This window comes from Helicoverpa zea, chromosome 17 (assembly GCF_022581195.2).
Source record: "Helicoverpa zea isolate HzStark_Cry1AcR chromosome 17, ilHelZeax1.1, whole genome shotgun sequence".
Taxonomy (NCBI): domain Eukaryota; kingdom Metazoa; phylum Arthropoda; class Insecta; order Lepidoptera; family Noctuidae; genus Helicoverpa; species Helicoverpa zea.
The window spans coordinates 2,233,792-2,245,460 of NC_061468.1; positions in this window are offsets into that span (position 1 = coordinate 2,233,792).

Consider the following 11,669-nt stretch of genomic DNA (forward strand, 5'->3'; position numbering starts at 1 on the left):
TTTATGGGAAGGAGGTACAGTCACGAACAACATGGTTGTAGTTTTTTTTAGATTCTTAAACAGTTTTATGTTTTATATTTTTTATGGGTAAAAAATAAAAAAACAGTATATTTATACTTTTATTCATAAAAAAAAGAAATCTCATGTATAAGGGCCTGCTTAGCCGAGATATGGATTATTTTTATGCGAATACACCAATGTTTAACAAATGGGTCTTATATTCTGAAGGAAATGTGTTTTATTCTTCCGTCTATATCCTATTGTGGCTGACTGTACGTTGGTCTGGGACCTGGGATATTAAATTACGTCGGCGGTTGGCCTAATGATACGTTATGGTCTGTGATTACCATAATATTTCATTTTGTTGTTACACATTAATACAGTTAGCTTGTAAGTACAGGATAAAGGGTAAATTGATTTCATACTTATTTATTAATGGTTGAAAAATCAAAAATCAAAATCAAAAGTCATTTATTCAAAGTAGGCTGAAAATCAGCACTTTTCGAACGTCAAATTTACAAAAGACAGCCCCCAAAACGCCCGCCCTTCACCACTTCCTATGTGTTGTGTTATTTTCTATACCTAAGATTTTCTTTCCACAAAGGCTCAACATAAGCTTAACTCGATTATTTTCTTTTTTATTCATACAAGATGTAAAAATATGGAAGCTTTTAATCCCTGAATAGTGCTTTAGATATTGAATAAGTTACTCGTATGTAGGTACATATTTCAGGCCTAAATGTTAATTAATAATGTACATAATTAGATATTAATACTCTACATATAAGTATGTCAAAATAAAAAGCGGATAAGTACTTTTTATGACATTTTACTAAGTAGAAGGTACTAGGTGTCAAATAAAAATATCACACTAAGCAAGTCCTGTTTGTCGCACCTAATTACAATAATTTTAATATTTTGCATATTATCATAGAAATATGGTTTTTTTACACAAACAAGAACTTGTTTTGTTTGAAACAAGTTTGAATAAGTAGTAATAATTATTAACATTAACAATCATCGGAAGATAAAATTGTCTGGTATGTTAAATGAAGTAGATTTATAATACGCATGATAAACTTGCTTGACAACATAGCTGGCTGTCTTTCGTCTACAGGATTAAAAATAAAAAAGCATTTTTTTTGTCTTGGTCGAAAGTCAATCGTCAATTACTTGAGTATGTTGAATTGAAATATAATTATCTACTTATGTCTTTCAATAACAATACAAAATTACTGTGTTCATCCTTCCTCATAAAATTATCATCACCTGCCTTAACCTTTTCCCGTCTATGTTTGGTTCGGCTTCCATTCTAACTGGATGCAGCTGAGTACCAGGGTTATACATGGAGTGACTGCCCTATTTGACCTCCTCAAACCAGCAGTTAGTAGTTAGTTGATAACAGGTTGATTACATCTTCAGTTACATACTCATTAAAACACAACTTCCCTACTATACATGCATAATTGCGTAGGAATGATGAGGAAAGATTATCTTGTTTCTCAAATTCATCAACTAAGTATCCGCATACTGCAGACTTGTTAGTCGGCCGATAGTTTGTTTGTTCTCGTAAACCAGTGAGAATGAATGTGAAATGAATGGTAGGTCGCACATTACAAAGATCAGGTATCGGACCGACTGAACTTTTCTTTAAAATATATTTTTTCCCAAACATTTGGCCAACTGTTTATCGACTGTTTAGGACGAGCGCCTATACAGTGTGTGGTCTAAAGGAAATCCCATAACATGCGTGAATGCTTGTAATGTGCACATTTCCGCTCCTAGTTAAGTCATTAGTAACATTCTTGGGGATTTATCTCGACGTAGTATGTAGCCTGACTACGGAGTAATGTGTACCTACAGAATAAATGGCCAATAATTGTGTAATTATACTCAATTATATGGGTTTCATTTGCCATTAAGCTCGCTCTTTAACACTTGTAAGTGCTATTTTAAGTTTCTAAAATCTAAACTATGAGTAGGTAGGTTATTTTTGTTGTCAAACTTTCCTTCAAAATGTTTCAGTAAATCCAATGGTTAACCAATATGATCTGACACGACCGGAGAGAGATCAGGCGCAGGAATGATACCTAATCAGCTAGGAGGACATCATCATCATCATCAATAATAAGCATAAACAGAATTGTAGAAACGTACCTATAACAGTTCTTTTAACAAAGTTTTTTACTCTTTCATCTCTTTGGTCCATTGAAATGTAACACTGAATTAAAAAATGAAACTACGCACTTTCCTCCCAGACTACTACGAAATCGCAAAACAAAACAGCTTCATTCACAATACTTCCACATAAATAATTAACGTGTGTAATAAATAATTATGATCAATTTTAAAGCAACTGGACCATGGTGTCCATGACCTAGTACCATTGAGGATAAACAACGAAAACTTGACGCGCCAAATATGATTCAGCCATCTTTAATTCTTCGAATTCAATGCAGTGCGTATAAATGCCGTGGTTATTATGGTGTTATAGTGTAATGTACCTTAGTCAGTCGGAAATAAGGTTCAATTTTGTGTGAAGTAAAGTTTAATGCAGCATACGTGATGATGACCAGGGTGCAGTTTCTATTTTTTATGAGTAGCTTGGAATTGGTAAATTATCTAACTTCTAAGTAACTTTTAATTGGTTAATTAAGAATTTTATACAAATTATTGCTTAGTTGTGGTTTTATAGAATTGGTATATTAGCAATTCTTGATGTGTTTTTTTTTTAATATAGATAAGTGACCTACAAGTATGTCTGCCAGGTAATTTCAAATGAGTCATTCTCTTCATGGTTTCTTGTTTAAATATTCGACACACTTCAACTTCAAGGTCTCTTTCTCAATACCATAGTTACGTCATATGTCGGACTTTCCAATAATGTGAATCACTATAAGAATACGCAGTTAATAACGATTTACAACCGATGTAAAAAAATATTATGAAGATACTTACGCAAAAAACATAACTCTTGGAAGTTGTGTAAAAAGAAGTCTGATATAGCCGATATTTTACGTTTTAAATCGCCTTACATTTTCTTATTATTAAATTAAAAATTATACAAAATTACACAGACTTATCCCATTTTCCTCATAAAAGTATAGCCACCCTAATTTCAGTTAAAACACAATAATAGGTATTCCTTGCATGCAAAAGTATGTCAAGAGCATGCATCCCGTCTCTGGCCCATAAGTCATATACTTCGTGATTAACATGCAAGGGTTTCTCAGAAAGGCTGTATGAATGACTTACTACTTATTGCCCTTAATTGTAGCTCTATGGGATATTAGCACTCACTAACGACTTGGCCATTTATTTCTTTGAGTCTATGTTTTTATTATAGCTATTTATTCTTAGTAAGGGCGTTTCCACGTTTATATGGCGCTGCCAAAGATGCTGGGTTTGTAAGGGTCCCTAAAAATTCAATGCGATTGTCACCGCTTGGATTTTCTACGTGTAGTAGACATTTGAAAACGCCTTAAAGGTTCTTAAATTACCCGGTTGTTGATTACTGAAAATATGAGTAGTAAAGCATGATAAAACTATCGATTAACGTCATTTAATCTCTTTCTTCTCTTAGGTTACAAGTAACACCTGCCGGGGCTGCGGGATTGTTCGAAAGAGTTACCGCGGCCCTGGTACATAAAAGGCCTACGACGGAACACGACGGTTTTTAGTCAGAGTCTGACACTCCCTCATCACTGCTAACCCACAACGGGAGGAGTCATTTGATGATTTTTGACGTCGTTAAAAAAGGTTACAAGCAACAAATTATTTCAAAAAAATAAATAAGGTAAAATAAAATTGTGGGGAAATACAAAGATTTATAGATATTCTAAGAAAGCATCTAGGTATCTACTTGTTCTACCTAAGGTCTTTAAATGTCGAATGCAATATTAATGTTTATTAATTAATTTTAACAAATATTTAATTAAGAAACGTGTTGATATGACAGTGCGCATATATCAAGATTATCTTCAATAACGTTTTACAAGCACTATTATTTATTTAAAATCAGTAGTATTTTAATCGTTGTTTTATGTTTTCTGTAAATTATTTAATTAAATAACTACTTTGACAAAGATTATTATCGATCTTTAGTTTACGCTTAAGTATAGGTATACCTAGTAGCCAGCAAGCAAATAATATTTTTGTCAGTATCACTTAGGCAATATCGACTGCAAGCAAGCAATACCTCCTATCTGACATTTTTGTTTCAAAAAACCAAAAAACTTGTATCTACCATAAAGTACCTTTAGATTCAAAATAAAAACAAAAAACTTTATTAATCAATACTATGCTTAGAAAAAGAAAACTTGGATTTTCAGTATCTCATTATACCTTCCTCGGAATAAGGATTTTATTAAGTTTTATTGTTCCCCTTTAAAATCCACCCGGAGTCAGATAGGAGGTATTGCTTGCTTGCAGTCGATATGGTTTTCATCCCACCATCTCGGAAAGAGTAGTTTTACCCTTTGATATCTGAGCGCAAAAGCCGTTTTTATCCTCTAGAGCGGCAAAGTGATTTGAATTTAGAACATCGTGTGTAATACTCCATTTGTGACAATCTTATTGATAAGACTTTTCAAACAAATACGTAATAAACAAATAAAATACTGTTTAAAATAATTATTCAATTAATTAAGTAATTTTTATTATTGTACGTAGATTTTTAACCTCATTTAATTTTCAAACGGAGTTTTCAAATAAACGAACTTTAATAAGTACTTTTTTTTTAATTTGATACTCATATTTGCGAGCCATTTGTTTTTTTGCATTTAGTAATTTCCTCGATGAATTGGGATGAAATTATTATTTTTTATTGTTTTAAGGTCGATTTTAAACCTCATTACATTTTTAAACTGAGTTGCATAAATAAATTTTAATAGGTACATCTTTTAATTTGCCATGTGTGACGTGCGCGCCATTTTCTTTTTTTGAGTTTAGAAATTTCCTCGATGAGGTGGGATGAAAAGTTACGTGTTGCACAGATTTTTCACCTTGTGCTCTTTTGATTCCCTCATTATTATATTGATTAATTTAAGGGCGCGGGTTCGATCCCAGGTCAGGCAAGTACCAATGCAACTTTTCTAAGTCTGTATGTACTTTCTAAGTATATCTTAGACACCATTGGCTGTGTTTCGGATGGCACGTTAAACTGTAGGTCCCGGCTGTCATTGAACATCCTTGGCAGTCGTTACGGGTAGTCAGAAGCCAGTAAGTCTGACACCAGTCTAACCAAGGGGTATCGGGTTGCCCGGGTAACTGGGTTGAGGAGGTCAGATAGGCAGTCGCTTCTTGTAAAGCACTGGTACTCAGCCGAATCCGGTTAGACTGGAAGCCGACCCCAACATGATTGGGAAAAAGGCTCGGAGGATGATGCTCTTTTGATTCCCTCGCTATCGCTCAGGATTCTAATTATTGAAACACGAGCGCAGCGAGTGTTTCAATTTAAGAATCCTTCGCTTGCTCGGTCATCAAAATTGAGCCCGCGGTTAAAAAGCAACTTTGCACTCTTGTATAACAAATAACTATTTTACACGAGGTAAATAATAGTTTTTTTTTTAATTTAAAAAAACTATTATTGAAAATATTTTTAAATTAAAAATCCTTTATATTTCTATAACGTAAACATTTTTAAATAGCACAAAATAGTATATAAACTCTACTGACCCAATCCACAGATTACTACCCACTCTTATACTTCGTGGTTTTCCACACGAATCAAAGTAGGTAAGCTACACCACTTCAATACCTATACTTAACCAAGGAAAAATCGACTTTATTGTTTGTCACTTTCAGTTTAAAATTGCATGGGTTAGGTTAACTATTGTGGTCCACGTACAAAGTAATTGTAGATTTACATGTTTTGTATATAAAGTCTGTAATCAATGGATCATTTGTCTTCGGAAGTGGTTATTAACTTAATTCAATAAACTGTAATGCTTATCTGGGCGTAATGATATTGAGTTTTACATTATTGTAGCTATATGTTTTAATTCATTGACTACCTACCTACCTACCTACTATTTTTTTTGTAAACAGCTAAAGTTAGTACTTAATTTTCAAATTCTCAAATTTTCAAACTTATATAAATTTATTAGAGCTATCTGTAATTACGGCACAGACTCCAGTTAATCTTTGGCATCTTTTTGGGACCAAAAATATACTATTGCACAAATCTCTAAAGTATCCAGAACTACATTCGTAAATAACCGTCAACTACGCAAATCACTACAAATTAATTCTGATTCACAAATTTTCCACACTAACTAAAATTCGACATTATCTGTCAAGTCAGGTACTTCACCCAAAACTCCTTGGTACAAACCTATTTGTTGACGGCATGACGAGTGACGTCATCGATCATTCTTCTGAATGAGTGATGATAGTACGCGGATCTTGCGCGTACGCATCAAATGAGTCAATGTTCATCTATTAGTAATGCGGTAACAAAGAGGTAATAAAGAAATTGGAAACATAGTCTATTACTATTGCTATTGCTATTAATATGGTGGTTATGAATCAGCTTGTTTTTATTTATGGGAGTAGGCTGTTATAGTTAATAGTGATACATTGTTGGGTAGGTTGTCTGTCGTGGTGAGCTGTAGGTACTGTAGTATGACTGTGCAGAGTACATACATCATCATCTGCTTAGTCTTTTCCCAACTACATAAATATGTTGGGATCGGCTTCAATTCTAACTGGTTGCAGCTAAGTACCAATATTTTAGCTGCAGGGTACAGACAATGAGAATATTACAAAATGTGATTTTAGATAAGTCCTTAATATCTTAAACCACAACATAACTGATACGAATTAGTTTGTGAAAAGCTGGACATATGTAAATTCACCAGTTATAGCCACTATAGTCCTTTAACTTCAGTAGAACATTAACTTTAGCAAGACCTCAACAAATCGATAGGTATCCATGTTGTTATTGACAGTGGAGCTGATGAATGTCCTAATTTGAAGACATTTATAAGAAGAGTATGGCTTAGGATACAGTACTAACTTAATCTTCACTTCTTCCCCCTAACATGGCTTGTAGATATCGTAAACGGATTATCCATGCGTAATACAATACCTAAAAGAATCTATAGTTATCGTGTACACCCATACGTAATACTGCAGTTAAGTCACAGCTTATTCACGGTCAACCAACTGATATGCATGCGGAAGAATATGATACTAACACTCCACCTAAGTCAGTGTTCTTGCCAAAGAATTATGATAAGTATATAGTACTTCATATCAGTGTAGGTACACTATCACAAGGGACTAATAGGTATCATAAACACGAAAGTTTCTCTACCACAAAAAAAAAAAAAACTTCTGAATGGAGTTTGATGAAACTTGGCAGTAATGCCTATATATTATCATAATAACAAGTAGGCTACTTTTTGTCTTGGTGTAGGAAGTTGTTCCCTCGGCGAAATTGACGAATACTAGCTTATTTTTTTATTCAAAACTTAAAGTTAATTAAGAAGTTAAACTTATCATTTTAGTAGGCAGTAACAGTTGAAAGTCATTGGGGTGAGGCCAATTAAGATTATTCAGAATCAAAAACTTTATTATCTGTTGTCTATCTCTTGACTTAATTTTTTGTTGGAATTTAAATATTTACTTATCCAGCTTTAGGATGCGTTTATACTAATATATATGATATCAAAGTAATAATGATAATTAACTTACCCGCACACTGCAATCTAAGCAGTTGGCCCGATGCATGATAGTGTTTTTTTGAGAAAATTTTGAATTTAACCGAAGTTTTTAGTTGGTCTGATACCGGCCAAATACCTTATATTTGTTACCTTAGTCGTGAGCCCAAACAAACTATCAACCGACTAAAAGTTAGTGTTAGTTAGCTATGGGTACTATAAAAAGATATTTTTGAAGTGCATAAGTAATTGCTTATAATTTCCAATGTTGTGAACACAAAGTAGAATTACATTGATAACCAGATTTCAAGTAATTTCGAATAAACCATTTCGATTATCAATTCTGAATCAATCTGATTTATTGGCACTATCGAATGAATCAGGATCGAGTTTGCCAACTCGATGGTAATGACCGAATTTACCAAAACCATCTCCGTCTGAGAAACCAGTTTACCAAATATCGTTTATTATGTCTTTAATTAACTATAAATCATTGACCTTATTGTTTTTATGTAATACAGACAGGGTTTTATATTGTAACTTAATATATGAAGCCTTATGTAAAGTAGCCTTCCTCAGTAAATGGGCTCGATAACAGGCTATCTCTTACAGAAATAATTTCAATTCGGTGCAATAGTTTCAGAAATTGCTGCGGTAAACGAACAATTAAATTCTTCAGTTTTATATTATTAGTCGCTATTAGGCTAAGTCGATAAGGGCAAATAATGGACATTGATTAAAGTCAGAAAATGATAGACAGGTATTTGTACGGAAGAAAACAAAAGTAGATCTGTAAACAGATGTTTTACCATATTTTTGTTACACTTTGATACTATCCAGATAAAACGATGGTGAGAAAATAAATAAATATAGCTTTGTATGCAAATGATTAGTTAATCTTAATACACGAACGCGTGCATCGCATCCTCAATGCATTGTCTTAAAATAGCAATGAGCATAACGGTTAGTAGAAAAAATCTATACAATACTATAAAGCTGAACAGTTTGTTTGTTTGAACGCGCTAATCTCAGGACGTACTGGTCCGATTTGAAAAATACTTTCAGTGTTAGATAGCCCATTTATCGAGTAAGGCTATAGGCCTCATTTTACCGTGCAGAGGTACCCACAGGATGCGGGTGAAACCACTGGCAGAAGCTAGTCTTATGTAATGAGCATCAGGCTGATTCTATTTCAATTTGTTTTTAACTCATTTATAAGATTGTATGATTATGCACGCACGTGCAATGTAACTTTGTAGTTTTATGGGCTGACATTACAAGTTTTGTAAAAGATTTATTTCTGGTAACCAAGGTTGCGAATTTATTTTTAACCTGCAGAAAGGGTGTAAAAATAAAGTAGAGTTTATATTGTATGTGTCTGTCTGTGGCATCATAGCTTAGGCCACTATCCCACTGAAGTTTTACAAGCGTCGGCAGCTCTCCAACTTCTGTGCAGTGCCTATGTTACTCAGGAATAGTGTAGTTTTGCAAACGTGAAAGATTTTTTCATGTCAATTCCGTAGTTTCGGAGCCTTTAGAGTACAAACAAACAACTAAAAAATGTATCTCTTTTATTATAGTATAGAGAAGTGTTAGTGCTAAAAAGTATGTATTATTAATATCTGTGGTTAACACTTTCAGAGCACACAAAAAGCTTATGAGATAAGAAATCAATTCATTTTTACGACACGTATCTGTTAAAAGATATTTCAACTGTAAACAGATTTATAGTTTTCTATTGCATTATTAATGGACGGTTTTTTCGTGGTTGCCAGTTGTTACCTACTTAAAGACTAGCTGTTCCCCGCGATCTCACCTGTGCGTCCCAAGGGAGATACTTACTACCCGCACCCACGCACGCACGAGAGGTCCAGGCCCTTTTTCCAAGAGCCTGAGTTACTTTCTTTATTTTAATTTTGATTGAGCTAGCCTTAATAACAATGATTTATCCTTCTAACTTTTGGATGATGGTGGTACGTACTCTTCGAAAAAAGCTGGACGCTTGATCTTTTTCAAAACCAAAGATCAATAGTGACATGTTTCTGTTGGAAAATGTTCCGTGGCTGAGAGTATGACCCCACAATAGTTAGAATTGATAGATGATGAGGACATAATTAGGCAGTTAGGTATAGAGGTAGATTATAACGCAAAGAAAGTCGCGAACACAACTTTGTCTCAGTATAATACTTATGTATTGGTTTCGCCTAACCACATTCGGTGTTTCCATGCAAAATGAAGGTCGAACCAAAAAGATTTTGATCCATTGCCAAAGTCTGGTCTAGATTTATGATAAAGCTGTTTTTCTCAGCTGGAGAATTTTATTTTTAAACTATCGTTTCCGGTTGATTTGGATACTTGATAATGTTGAGATTAATGTGGCTGTTGATCAAAGTCAAAGTCAAATCGAATAATAGTCTAAAAAATTAATGATGATGTCCTCCTAGCCGATTATCGGCTACGGCGGCTGTTCTCATGTAAGGAGATTAGCCAACTACGCAGGACATGTTATAGTGCACGAGCATTTGCGCAGACACAGGTGCACTCCCTATTCCTTCACTCTCATAACACGATGGGACGGCAATCCGACACGACCGGTAAGAGATCAGGCGCAGGACCGACATTTACGTGTTCTCCGATGCACGGGTGTATCAATCACCAACTTCCAGGCTCCGGGAAAGTCGGGAAAGTGCTTTGTGAAAGTCTTCTAAAACCCACAAAGCGATTTCGGCCCGACTCGGGAATCGAACCCGAGACCTCGTGCTCAGCAGCCGCACTTGCGACAGCTAGACCAACGAGGCAGTTAAAAAATTAATATAATAGTGTTCACCCCCAATCTATTATAGCTCTGATCGACTTGGTTTATGAACACCACTAGTGCACAACATTCTGCTGTGGGTGAGAGCGGTAATTTTTAATTAAGTCAAAGTGTGGGTCCACACTGCGAGCCTAGCGCGGTTGCGACGACGGGCGCGAAGTATCAAACATATGAAACTCGCCTTTGCGTCCATATTGTAGTGACTAAGGCGGAAGCCTAGTGCGATGGGACTGAGCGATTCAGCCCGCGTAAGTTTCAAACGCTTCTATCTTCGCGTTCTGGCCACACTACGGGCCTAGTTATCGAGCGACCCAATGCGCGGGCGGCGGGGGTAACAAACCAGTTCGATTTTGTCGTTCGGCGTATGTGCGTTTTTATTTGTTTGACTAAAAAATGGCGGTGAATACTGAATCGTTCATAAGTGCAATTCAATCTAAACCACCGATCTGGCAAAGCAAACATCCACACCACAATAACAAGAAAGTTATGGAGTGAAATAAAAGTACAATTTCCTGGAAGTCAAGGTGTTGCACTCCTGATGTACGTCAAACCGCTACAAGAGCTCGCGCCTTCACTGTGGCCACCCCACGCCACCGCTCGCCGCGCCCGCCTAGGCTCCAGTCACCGCGCTTGCAGTGTGGACCCACACATACTTATTAAGATGTTGGCACCACTAAAACTGTTTTTTTTTTTATGAGCCCTATAGCCCATCTGGTTTAGCAACTTTGGTCCTTAATGTTCTTAAGTTCTTCGTTTCGAACCTACATAGGTACATTGTTTGCAATGGCTAATAGGGTAAAATAGGACCACGAAAAAACTGAAACTGTACAGATGGTTGTTTTTTGATTTTACATAGCAATAGAACTTGAGGGCTTGATGGTAGCTTGACTTCTTAAGGATTACAGGAAAATAATGTACAAGATTAAAGACAAAATATAGGTACCTATTATACAAGAAATAATTTAATCAAAATATTTAAACAATGCCTAATAGGCATTTATAATACTAGTATTAGTGAGTTATGTTTTCCTTATAGGTGTCCAAATAGAAATAAATATGTCAATGAACTTGAACGAGCCAGTTATTCGTTACAAACGAACCAGCTATCCGGTTTGTATCAAATTAGAACGAATAGGAAATAATAGTAAAATATAGTTTTGTTATCGTAGTTTTACTATAGTTCGTAGTAA